Here is a 13826-nt window from a genome sequence, read left to right as displayed (position 1 = left end):
AAGCTCATTGCTAAACCCCGGAGCGTTTCAGTTCCAGTAGGTATTCCAACACTAATAGTAGCAGTGATGTGGAAGCCATCACATGTTTTTCATGACATCAGGAGGAGAATCTCTTCCATTTTTAAAGGTAAGTATTACCCGTGGTCAGTTTTCTGCTGTTTAGTAGTATGTGTTTAACTTGTTCCGAGCAGTCTAGTTCGCCATAATGGAATCATGCAGGAGCCATACTTGAACGTGGAGTTTCTCCAGACTGAGGTGAAGAGTGCGACCATTGTTCTGAGAAAGCAGATCTGGATGATGAGGGAGAACTTGAGGGGCACATATCACCATGTGCATCAGATAAGGGTAGCATGCTTGCCTGGACTATGTTGGGACTATGAAGATGACCTTGGCCTTGTCTAGTCATATCTTGTGTATCATTCATGATATCAGGGGAATCAGTGGGAACGTGTACATGAGTTGGGTGCATCCCACGTGATAAGGAAGACGTCCCCTAGTAATTGTAGTCCCATTCCCACTCTTGAACAGAACATGGCACATTTGTGGTTCATTGAGGAAGCAAACAAGTCGATGAAGGGACTGCCCCTCTGGCAGAATATGGACAGCAGGACTCCCTCATTCATTTCCAAATCGTGGCCTCCAGAGAAGCATCCGCTTAGCATGTCCACCATCACATTCTGATAGCCGGGAAAGTAGGAGGCTGAAATTTTTATGTTGTGGTGTATGCACCACTTCCATCGTTGCATGGCTTTGGCGCATAGCGAGTGAGATCAAGCACCCCCTTAGCAACTGATATAAAATATGCAGGCAATGCTGTCAGTCAATATGCGAACTGATTCGTTCTCTATGAGATGTAGAAAGTGTCTGTCAACGTTGCGGACTGCACGTATCTCTAGTAGATGGATGTGTAACTGAGTCTCCGCAAGAGACCATTTGCCTTGAACTGTGTGCTGATACATGCGGGTGGCCCCAACCTATCAGTGAGGCATCTATCGTGATTACTATTGACGGGGGACCCTGTTGGAATGGAATACCCGAGCATACCTTTTCTGGTCTCGTCCACCAGCGTAAAGAGTCCAGGACGTGGGGTGGTACTGTAAGTTGTTTGTGCAGGCTGTGCCTGCTAGGTATGTATACCAAGATCAATCAGCCCTGTAGGCAGCGCATATGTAGTCTTGCGTGTCATATCACAAATGTGGCTGCCATGGGTCCTAACAGTTGCAAGACAGTATGAGCCAGTATTTGGGGGCTGACTCTTATCTCTGAGATGAGGTTTGTCAGCACTCTGAATTATTCAGGGACAGGGATGCCTTGGCTTCCATGGCATCAAGATGTGCCCTGATGAAGTCCAGTTGTTGAACAGGGATTAGAATGGATTTTTGTTCTTTTATCTGTAGCCCTAGATTCCTGAACAGCGTGATTGTCGTCTGGACAACGTCCTGTGCTTCTTGTTGAGTAGGGCCTTTGAGAAAGCAATCATCCAAGTAAGGGAAGATCATTATTCCCTCTTTGCATAGATGCGCCACTACCACTGCTAGGATTTTGGAGAAAACTCTTGGTTCAGTGGATAGGCGGAATGGTAGTACTCTGTACTGGAAGTATTCGTGTCCTACTGTGAATCGCAGGAATTTCCTGTGGGCAGGGTATATGATAATATGAAAATAAGCATCTTGGAGGTTGAGGGCTAAAAACCAGTCCCCCTTTTGCAGTGCTGGAAGTATCATGCCCAGTATTGTGACCATCTTGAACTTTTGTGAGCATATAAACTTGTTGAGCTTCCTGAGATCTAAGATACGTCTCCATCCCCATTCTTCTTCTGGGTCAAGAAGTAGTGGGAATAAAACCCCTAGCCCTGTATTGTGAAGGCACTTGTTCCATGGCACCTAGTTGTAGAAGATGATCGACTTCTTATCATAACTGGTGCTCATGAGAAGGGTCCCTGAAGAGGGATGGGGAGGGGAGCAGCGTAGGTTGTTGGGAGGTAAAGGAGATGGTATATCCTGATCGTATGATCTCTGACACCCATTGGTCTGTGGTTATTGACGCCCAGATACAATAGAATGGGTGAAGATGATGACCAAAATATGGGGCTAGACTGGGAGTAAGCACTGACTAGTGAGGGACTCTCGATGAAAACTTCAAAATTGTGGCTTGGGCGTGGCCAATTGAGAACTCGACGGTTGAGACTGAGGTGCTCTCCGTTGCTATGAACATTGACGCTGTCTTTGGTTCTCATATAGTCGTTGTTGTTAGTTAGAAGAGGAATCTCTGGACCTCTGATAAGGTTACATCCCACCTGTCTCTTTGCAGGTGGGATGTAAATCCCCAAAGTGCATAGAGTGGCTCAAGAGTCTTTCACTGAGCGGAGCACCTCATCTGTCTTACTCGAGAACAGCTTTTCTCAGTCAAAAGATAGGTCTTCGACTTTCATTTGAAGTTCTTTAGGGATGCCCAAGGACTACAGCCAGGGTGCCTGGAGCATCACTATGGCCGTGGTTCTGGTGGCTGTGTCCGTAATGTCCAAAGACACTTGGAGAGCTGTTTTAGCGATGAGTTGACTCTCATTTACAATCGCCTGAAATTGTGATTGTTTTTCCTCAGGAAGCTCCACTGTGAACAAGCTAAGATTCCCATAAGTATCGATCATATTTAACCAACAAGGTTGAATAGTTGGCGACTCAGAATTGTAATGTCGCCGAGGAGTAAACTTTTTGTCCAAAGAGGTTGAGCCTCGTGTTCCTTATTTTGTGGGGTCTGTCTAAACTGTTGTTGTTTGCCCTATTGATTAGCATTGACTATCAAGGAGTTGGGAGGCAAGTCCTTTAGCATGTCGGTGGAATTGAGGTTGGTGTCTGCCAGACTGTCTGCTGGTTCCAAAATTGCATCACTTATGGGCAGAGTGATTTTGGAAGTAGATGAAGGTTATAGAATTTGTACCAGCTTGTGCTGCTTTGTCTGCTCTTCCTCTAACGGGATGTCCTGGCTTTGGGCAACCCACTTAAACAGTCCCTAGAACTGCGTGAAGTCATCTGCCGAGGTAGATGGCTGTGACATGATGGTGACAATGACTAACTAGCTACTTACCATATTTCTAAAGGTCTGGCAAGAGTAGGGTGACCATATGTCCCATTTTTAAAGGGACAGTCCAGTTTTTCGGGATTTTTTCTTATATAGGTGCCTATTACCCCCTACCCCGTCCCATTTTTTCCACCGTTGCTATATGGTAACCTTAGGCAAGAGTGACGAACACTGCCCCAGAGCTCCACCTTCAGCCAAGGAGAGTTGAGAAGGAACTGGAGGGCTCGGGTTGTGCACATGCTAAATGTCGCACCAACAGCACCGCAAGACGCCTACTGAGCACGCGCGGCCACTGATACCGTAAATCTCTGATCAACGGTGTCGGGATACACCAACACCTGAAGTGGAGCACCCACAGGGACTGCACTCGAAGAAGAATCTTTATTTCTTCTGACTACAATGGCATTCTGTGCACTGGGTCTGCATATGAGGGATCACCCTGAGCCCTAGTCCCGCCCCCTCTCCCTTCTTTGAACACTGTGTTGCTTCATTTGAAATGACCTCTCCTATTGAACTGGGATTGTGGGCTCTGGGTAATAACTTTGGTTTCTCTGAGTCTGTTCCTGGCAGATTAAGAGCCTTACTTTAGGAATCATGTAGGGCCCTCTAAGGAGAGAAACATTGAGTCTTCACATGCACTAGTAACTACTGAAACTTTTCAAGCTCCTTCCCCACTAGGAATGTGCTGTGAAAGAAGAGAGCTGACAACTTATCTTTCTAGGAGTGGTCAGTGGATCACTGCTCTGGCCACAGGAATGATCCTGTTGAGACTGACAAAGACATAGAGCCATGTGACATCACAATGTAGATAAGCCCAAATCAAGGTAGGGCAAAGTCTTGACAGGTCTGACCTCAACTCTGGCACAGAAGATTTACTCAGTTTTTGCAGCCCACTGATGGCTGCTAATGAATCAGTTGATAGAGTGAAGCATACAGAGAAAGCCTTGAAGCAGTTCTCCTCAGAAAGCTTCCATCTTCCTGTCCTCTTTCACTTTCCTGGAACTCTAAATGCACAAATCAGCCAAGCTATACTGAGAGGGTTGATGAATTGACCTAAAGGATCATGAGCCCAAAAAAGGCAGTTTCACACCGATATGTAGATAAAGCTCCTATTAGGCTCTGAAACCTAGGCTATTCTCACCTTTGTTCAGGCTTCACTGATGGCAGTGGTATTGATGTGCTCTACTTGTTGGAAAAAGAAAATCAAGGTCTGAAAGCCAGAAAAGCACCTCTATGGAGAGCAGAACTACATCAAAAGACTCATAGTTTTGTCTCCATTTGTCGGCTGGGAAGAACTATACCCATGTGTCTGGACTGGCACAGAATATCAAAGAAAAAAGATGTGGGTTATTGTTGTAAGAAATAAACTCTTGGCCAGTAGCAGATTATTAAAAAAAACAAAAACAAAACAAAACAGACATGTCAGGCACGGCTGTTTTCTGAGAATCCCAGAACAGCAATGAAGCCAGTTGGACATAGAGGTTGTGAACTAACTGAGCAAAAGGTGTACAAACACCCTGAAAACAATGGGGCCCTGATCCTTCACTGGGATCGCAAGACAACAACAACAACAAATAAAAAAACCTGGGTTCAATGAAAAGATGACAAATGAGTAGCATCAGCATGGCAACCACTCTGCGTTTACCAAGGAATGGCCAGCGATCATGTGGGCGCCGAAAGCTTTGGTGGCCTGATAAGCTCATCAATGACAGACATAAACTGAACATCAAGTCAGACTGCTTTACGGACCTAGCTAGGGATCGATCCGGGTGATGCTTGATCTCCAAGGCAGCTATGCCCCTTTGGGATTTCACAAGAAGATGATGATGATGATGATGATGATATGAAACATCTCATCCTCTCTCTTCCAAGTGGCTTTACACATACTTTGAACAGGAGGATGACACGATGACATTTACTAAATTGACCTTCAGCCAAAATCATTCAAAAGTAATCTCCTAGAATTGAAATGCTATCACCTGAACTTGGCTAGCAGATTTCTTTCCTACCTCTCCCTATCACTGTGCCCAAATAACCATCTTGCCACCAACCAATCAGTGTTCGAATCTCTCCTCTCAACTATTGTAAAGCTATTCTTCTCTTGCCACTTTCAGGAATAAAACAGAAACAGGAAGTGATTTTTTAAAAAGGAACAAGCAGAAGCCATTTAAAACCAGCAAAAACAGGCAACGTTTATCAACACATTGTTGCATATTTTGGACATCAAGTTTAACTACACAGCACCCAGTATGATGGGGCCCTACTCCTAGCAGCTACTGAAATAATTATTAACAGCAGCACATTTCCTGGCCAATGGCACACTGGAAAAATATAGTTTTTTGTTCCTGCATTTTGCTTGAGGGAATAAGGAGCTGGGGAGAGAGAAGAGATTCAACAAATACATCTACAGAAAATAGCACAAGACCACGATGGGGGAGGGGAACAGAGGAACACTGACAGGGTGAGTAATGTGACTCATAACATAACCCCCAAAATTACAGAGCTTTCTCCTTCATGGTTTCATACATGTAGGCTCAAATGAGACTAGGCATTTCTTATCTTTTAAGAGACAGTACTCCCTAATATTCTGTTCTATATATGTTCTTACACTGCGTTCATCACCATAGCATCTGCATGCCTTCCAGCAGTGCATTAAACAACATGCCTAACATCAGTAACATGTTTGTTCTCTCATCCTCTCCCCACCAGAGGAGCATGTGCTGTGGATATTTTTATTATTATTTTATAAATAGGGTTGGTACTATCACCTATTATTAAGGATGCCCAACACTTCCCATTATAACTCCTTGTTGTCAGTTGGTTACAACTTCAGCAAGCTATTGTTTGGGCTGAAATTTTCCATGTCAGGTGTGTGCCTCAGGCTGCCTTTTTTCTTTTTCTTTTTTTTGGTGGGGGGGGGGGGGAATTGGTTTACAACACAATTTCAGCCCAAACTGTTCCACGTTTCTGATGAAAAGCCTAGAGAAAAATATGGTGTTTTGCCCATGTTAAAAACATTCGGCTACTTTTCCTTTGAAATGGAATAGCACCCTCATGCTTTGCAGTAGGGCCCTGAAATTTGGCAGTGGGTAGACTATTTGGGCCTATACCTTTTGTCATCCTTGTGAAAATTCACCCAAATTTGACAAAGTTATAAGCCTTTGAAAAGCCACAGTTCCCACACACTCAGCAGAGACTTCTTACCAGCTAAAACCTCCAATGATTCTGTCCTCACTAAGCATGTTACAGCCTCTCTCAGCTCCTAGTGCTGACCAGACCGTGCACGTGCCATCCACATAGAATGGCTGGGTATGCTCCAGCCCAGTGCCACAAGGGCAAAGCTGGACTTTCCATGTAATGGCTGTTCTAGGTTGGGATGGGACTGGGCACCCAAACTGAAAGCAGGGAACCTGGCTCAGCTGCACTCTCAACTATCCCCTGCGGGCAGCCTGGCAGCATACAAAAGGAAAGTGCCTGGCTTGAATGCAGAGGGAACAGAAGTCAGACAGTGGTTAGGGAAAGGAGTAGATGTGGGACAAGAAGTCTGGTGAGACTTAGGCCATGTCTACATCTAAAATTTTGCAGCGCTGGTTGTTACAGCTGTATTAGTACAGCTGTATAGGGCCAGCGCTGCAGAGTGGCCACACTTACAGCAACCAGCGCTGCAAGTGGTGTTAGATGTGGCCACACTGCAGCGCTGTTGGGCGGCTTCAAGGGAGGTTCGGGGAACGCGAGAGCAAACCGCGGCGAAGCTGGTCTCCTTTCCCGGTTTGCTCTCTCGTTCCCCGAACCCCGAGCAAGCAGGTCTCCTTCCCTGCGGTTTGCAGGGTGGTTCGGGGAACGCGAGAGCAAACCGCGGCGAAGCTGGTCTCCTTTCCTGGTTTGCTCTCGCGTTCCCGAACCACCCTGCAAACCGCAGGGAAGAAGACCTGCTTGTTCGGGGGAACGCGAGAGCAAACCGCGGCGAAGCTGGTCTCCTTTCCCGGTTTGCTGTCGCGTTCCCGAACCACCCTGCAAACCGCAGGGAAGAAGACCTGCTTGTTCGGGGAACGCGAGAGCAAACCGCGGCGAAGCTGGTCTCCTTTCCCGGTTTGCTGTCGCGTTCCCGAACCACCCTGCAAACCGCAGGGAAGAAGACCTGCTTGCTCGGGGTTCGGGGAACGCGAGAGCAAACCGAGAAAGGAGACCAGCTTTGCCGCGGTTTGCTCTCGCGTTCCCGGAACCACCCAGCAAACCGCGGGGAAGGAGACCTGCTTGCTCAGGGGTTCGGGGAACGCGAGAGCAAACCGGGGAAGGAGACCAGCTTCGCCGCGGTTTGCTCTCGCGTTTCCCGGAACCACCCTGCAAACCGCAGGGAAGGAGACCTGCTTGCTCGGGGTTCGGGGAACGCGAGAGCAAAACCGCGGCGAAGCTGGTCTCCTTTCCCGGTTTGCTCTCGCGTTCCCGGAACCACCCAGCAAACCGCAGGGAAGGAGACCTGCTTGCTCGGGGTTCGGGGAACGCGAGAGCAAACCGGGGAAGGAGACCAGCTTGATTACCAGAGGCTTCCTCAGGTATGCTGGGATACCTGCTTATTCCACGGAGGTCAAGAAAAGCGCTGGTAAGTGTCTATATTTGATTACCAGCGCTGGATCACCAGCGCTGGATCCTCTACACCCGAGACAAAACGGGAGTACGGCCAGCGCTGCAAACAGGGAGTTGCAGCGCTGGTGGTGCCCTGCAGATGTGTACACCTCCTAAGTTGCAGCGCTGTAACTCCCTCACCAGCGCTGCAACTTTCTGATGTAGACAAGCCCTAAGACTGGAGTGGGATACTGGGGGAAAGAGAAACTGGGACTGCAACGGGCTGGACAAGATTGCTGGGCTGGGTGAAGCTGATGATGGAAATGGAGGGGACTGGGAGACAGCTGGCAGGGGCACATGCAGAGATCAGACAAGTTGTTGGGAGAGAAGGGGAGACTTAGATTGGCTGGACAAGGAGGCTGGGACTAGGAACCAATATGTGAGGGGAATGGGGCAGGGAGAGGATAGACTGAGCTGAAAAGAAATTGAAGTGCCAAGGGTACGGGGTGGTGGGGGAGAAGAGAGGGAATGGGACTAGGAGACAGGATGGGAAAGGGTGAATTGAAACTAACTGAGCAAGGATATGGAGTGGTGAGGAGGAAATTGGGATTCTGACAACGAACCCGGAGGGGGAGACTAGGATTGGGAAAAGACACTGGAATAAGTCTGATGAGGGGAGACTGGGACTAGGCAGACAGTCAAGGAGAAGGAACTGAAGTAGGAAGAGCTAGGGCTGGGGACAAAGGGCTGGGACAGAAGGGGTCAAGTTTGGGAGGTACAGCCACAAGAGTCTGTGACCACTAGGGCAGTGGTTTTCAACCAGGGGTCCGAGGCTCCCTGGGGGGCCTCGAGCAGGTTTCAGGGGGGCCGTTAAGAGGGCCAGCATTAGACTCACTGGGGCCCAGGGCAGAAAGCTGAAGCCCTGCCGCATAGGGTTGAAGCCTGGGCCCTGAGCCCTGCTACCCGAGGCTGAAGCCAAAGCCTGAGCAATGTAGCTTTGCGGGGGCTCCTGTGGCATGAGGCTCTCCAGGCAATTGGCCTCCTTGATATCCCCTAATGCCGGCTCAGGCTTTTATATGCAGAAAATCAGTTGTGGTGGCACAGGTGGGCTGCAGAGTTTTTATAGCATGTTGGGAGGGCCTCAGAAAGAAAAGGGTTGAGCACCCCTGCACTAGGACACATTCGCCTCCTGAGCCTGGAAAGGAGCCTAAAGTCTCACCATTCCTTTACTGTCAACATATACCTGGGAAATCATCTGGCAAAGCGTACGTCTAATCCCCCTTCTAGTGCTTGTCACAATCATGTTCTGCTATCAGTTACGTCAAGTGACAGAGTAGCTCAAGCGGCAGAGGTCTGTGCTCTGGGCTTACCGATTCCAACCCTGCTGATGAACCATGTGGGTGCCAATAAGATGCTACAGGATGGAACTTGTTTGTTTGCTTTAAAAAAAAAAAAAAACAACCACCTAGGAATTTACATACAAAAAATATGTTAAAAACTTACTGAGAGGTTGCAATAACAAGGACTCAAAAATCAGGAAATACCAGAATTAAGGTTGCCTGTGCAACCTTAATTCAGTCTCCTTGTACACATGTATTATGATACAGTATATGATCACATATGGGAAAAAAACCTAGGATCTTTGTCTCATTCAGCACACAGGATCACAGGCACTGACTTTCTCCCTGGGGGTGCTCAATCCCCGCTCCACCCCAAGCCCCCAATACTCCACTCCACCCCATCTCTTCTTACCCCTGCTCTGCCTCCACCCTGTCTCTTCCCACCTCATTCTATCTCCTCCCCTGAGCGTGCCTGCCTCCTCCTGCCCCTGCCCCTCCTCCTCCCCCCCCTCCCCGCGCCTCCTGCCCATTGCTGAACATGGCGAGGAGCTGATTGGCGGGGCCCGCTGGTTGGAGTACCCAAAGAGCTGGGACCTATGGACAGAATGGACCTGCTCTGGAGATGGATCAGGTCTGTGTAGAAAAGGAAGCTGTTGCCTGTAGAACCCCTACCTCATTTGTTGCAGAAGTTGGAAGGTGGGTAGTGAATAAGGCATGGGACTACAGGAAGAGAAAGAAGGCTCTCACGGTCAAGGCAGTTGAATGCTGCCCTGGAGAACTGGATTCTATCCCTGCCTCTGACACAGTTTCTCTATGATATTGAACAAGACACGTTAACCAAACTTTTCACAGGTGATAATTGACTGTAGTTCCTCTTTTCTGGGTGCCCAAACTGATACCCTAGGGTCTGATTTGTAGAAGTGCTGAGCTGTAACTGAAATCAATGAGAGCTGTGCTGTGAACATATTAAGTGCTACACAATACTAAGTAATGGAAATAATAACATCCCCTGCACTTCACAAGGGTGTAGTGAAAAATCAAATGACTGTGATGCACTCAGATACTACATTAAGGAACACCATAGAAAATCCCATAAGGAAATTAATGAACAATGAGGATAAAACAAAATATTGAATAGCTGCCCAGAAACTGAACACCTTCCATCCTGTGCACTGAATGAGAATGTGGGCCTATGGAAAACATACCATAATGCATATGCCTAAATGGGCAGAATTAAGGTTCAATTCTGCAATTCCCTAACATTGGGGCACTTGACTTTGCAACAAAGTTCTATTAACGTAGCTTTCTGTACAGTATTTTGTACACACTCCCACACACAAGGTTTACATTAGAGAAGACAAGGTCTAAGAAATATCAGATCTATGCTTTATTTTCAAAGATCTCATTTAATTGGTTTATTTTGAGAAACACTTCTTATGCCCTCAGTTCACTACCCAAAGAAAACAAATAGAACTATAATGTGTTTTAAAGATCAGCATTTACATATTTAACAAAGCCTCATGCAATTCCAACCATTCTTTCAATGTTTTCAGAGATCCAGCCCCTAGCACAGTATGTAAAAAGTTCAGAGGCATGGATGGCCACTTGCTATGTGACCATATATACTGCGTCCTGTGAAAAACAACCTGTGCTGATCATACTATGCACTGGCACTAACCAACCTCATGCAAGAGGACAAATGAAAGAAAGACATGGCATGAGCAGAAGTATGTTGCTAAGGCCCAGCGTTGGCAGCAGAATTGGTTTTCTAGTCCCCAGGGTGCTAAAGCTGATGAGCTGAACGCCTAGGGGGAGGGAAAAGAAAAATGATTCTATGCAATCCAAAGAGAGACTCTAGAGCAAGCTCCCCTTGCAGTGAAGACAGGGCAAATGAAACACAGATCAAAAAGAAAAAGGAGACAAAGGAAGAAATATTACAAATGACTTGGTAAGCTAGCAGACACCACTCCTGCTTGCAAAGCAAATAGTCATTAGAGATCTGGGGAAGGGCTTCATTTCCATAGAGCTTGGGTGAAAGAAATCTGCACTGTGAAGCCAGTCCTCTCACAAACACTCAGCATGCATCCTGTGCACAGCTGGGAGAACCGAGGAAATTATCTAGAGACACTATAATCTCTCAGAGATCAGAGCTATGAATCCAGTGCTTTCCTATCAGGAGCCTAGCAACAACATGGACCTCTGCTCCGTTAGTCCCTCCTGTCTTTGATGGCTTCAACCGTCTCAGAGAATGGGAGGAAGGGTAGATTGATCAAATTGCTTGCTGGAGTTGCTGCTCTTTCTTCTGACCTTTTATACTCCAGCATATATTCAGCAAGGCAGCACCTGCGTAACTCTTCAGTCTACATCCTGCACTCTATAAAGCACTCCTGAGCATAAAGTGACCTTACATTTGTACCACGTGATTCATTGTATACAAAGGGTTAAGAGCCATACCTCTGATGTCTAATGCAAGGGTAAGGCTTTTCTATTTAAAAAGCAACTAAGGGCTGGTCTGTCTACACAAACTTGCACTCGTTTAACTACATCAATTTCCGAAAATCTGTTTTGGTGCAAGCCTGTGTGTGGACACTTACTGTGGAATAAAATTTGATTGAACTAAACATGGGTCAGATTGAGAAAAAAAAATTGGCACACTCTTCCAAACTCGGCCCACAGACTAAGTTACACCCACACAAGAGGCTGCTCACAATAGATTGTACAGACATTCAGAACATGATTGTGCATGTACTTTGTGCTCTTTTGGGTACAAAGAAACCCATGGACTTTCCTGTGCTCCTTGGGCTTGGCTTCCCATTGGTAAGGACATACCCACTGGGCTTTTTGTGCTTGACCCTCCAGAGTGTGTGGGAAGGCCTCAGATGTCCTGCTCCTTGGGTTTAGCTCACTCTTGATTGGTGTGTAGGAAAAAGGGTGGTGTCTCCAAACCGACATGTTCATGGTTCAAAAATGAGCTGTCACTTGCAGATCTTCATAATATGATCTTCCCTTTCCTTTCTTACATCCTTTGACGAGCAGTTCAGTAGTTAATACTTTCAATGGCAAAACATCCCTGGGTACCTCAGTTAGCCCCCACTGAGATGAATGGGGCAGTTAATGGCTTTTAGAGATATCATTTCAGATCAAAAATACAGGTAGACATCACTGCATTAGTTCGCCTCAAAAATATGAGCCAAGTATACCTCAATAACCATAACAGCTAGAGACTTGGGACTTGTCTACACTTGGAAATTTAACCAAACAGCTATTCCAGAATAGTTAGTTCATTATAATCCCTGTGTAGACACACTTATTCCAGAATGAGTGTCCATACTGCGGCTTATACTAAAATAGCTATTCCAGAATAGCTACTTTGTTAAATTTTCAAGTGCAGACAAGCTCTTATTTACACTTCAAATGAAAGCTTAAATTCAGGCAAATAAGGCAGCAGCAGCAACACATAAGTGCTAGTATGCTGTTCTGGTACACAGCAGGTGGATCTGAGCCACAATGCTACAGTCAGTAGCACAAAGCAGCTTTAGCTAGATCGATCCTAGCCATTTTTATTCTAAAATATAAGTGTCCAGACACGGACTCGGACCAAACTAAGTCTGTTTTAATTCACATCTTTGCTTATTTTCAGCTCAAGAGTGCACAAGGAAAAAGCTGGGATGTCAGGGCCACCAACACTTCTTTCCTTTCCTCACCACAAGCCTCCTGTGGACTGCAGCAGCCGGACTCCCATCAGACTTCACCCTTGGTTAGTCTTCTATAAAGAATATTATCCTTTCTGAGTTTGACCATTACGTGTTTAGCCTGCCCTACTGCCAGTGCCTCACAGCAGACTTTGTAGAACTGCATACACCACACTGTAACACTATTAAGATAAATAGTGTTTCTTACTACTATAACTGTGCAGTTCCACTGTTAGCCTGCCTTCTCAGCTTCTCACACCACAGCCAGCAGTTTCCCCCAGATTAGGTCATCATGTTAGATTTTAAATTTCCCACTCTCTGGATCTCTACAGCCCAGAATGCACTGCATCCTACAAAGGCTTTATTTAAAATATCCTGTGACACGTTACAAGCTAGAGAGTACAGATCAGCAAGCAGGAAATTTAATTTGAATGTGGAGTATGATGATGGCTCATTAAAAGGAGGCGGCAGTTATAACCCCCAAGCTATTGTGTTCTGGCTACTGTACTGTTCTGGGCTGGATTCTACTCGGCACTCACAGTTAGAGAAAAGTGCAGTTCCTTTGTATTTTATTTCATTGCATTATTTACCAAATACAATGTGGCAGTGTCCAGTGTTGCAGGATCACTTAAGAAAAAATCATACTGTAATGTGCATGCACAAGGGACAATGTTGTGATTGCCGTTGGAACCTTAACTGTAGATTTCCTGGCTTGTGCATTTAAAACCTCAAATTTAACATTGTATTAATCTAGCTTTATACACTAAATTAAGGAATGACTCAGTACAAATCTCCATGGATCTACAGATTCTAATGTTCTATGCACAAAAGACACTGAACAGAGAAAATACAGCACAGGGAATAGAAAGAGCCATGACCACAAAATATGGAAACGCTTCACGAATTTGCATGTCATCCTTGCGCTGGGGCCATGCTAATCTTCTCTGTATCGTTCCAATTTTACTGTATGTGCTGCTGAAGCAAGCAAGAAACCAGAGCCCAATTACAGCACGGATGTGGCACAGCAGACTCAGAGTCAGATCAGATAGGTAACTCTGGGTTCCTAGTTTTTGCCACTGAAGGATACATGGTAAAGGGTAGAATAGCTCACTGGTTTGAGCATTGGCCTGCTAAACCCAGGGTTGTGAGTTCA

At 46.3% G+C, this 13826-nt stretch overlaps 1 protein-coding gene and 1 non-coding gene across 21 annotated transcripts in view; both read right to left on the bottom strand.

The window, feature by feature from the left end:
• The window catches only part of RBFOX2 (RNA binding fox-1 homolog 2), a 263059-nt gene that overhangs the window by 148038 nt on the left and 101195 nt on the right, over positions 1 to 13826 (bottom strand). The gene's annotated exons all lie outside the window — the stretch shown is intronic.
• On the bottom strand, positions 13555 to 13657 carry LOC127043417 (U6 spliceosomal RNA). Its single transcript, XR_007772262.1, has one exon. It is a non-coding gene; the product is annotated as a U6 spliceosomal RNA (small nuclear RNA).

This window comes from Gopherus flavomarginatus, chromosome 1, assembly GCF_025201925.1.
Source record: "Gopherus flavomarginatus isolate rGopFla2 chromosome 1, rGopFla2.mat.asm, whole genome shotgun sequence".
NCBI lineage: Eukaryota > Metazoa > Chordata > Testudines > Testudinidae > Gopherus > Gopherus flavomarginatus.
The sequence above is the reverse complement of the archived record's forward strand: the minus strand, read 5'-3'. Positions and strand labels throughout refer to the sequence as shown.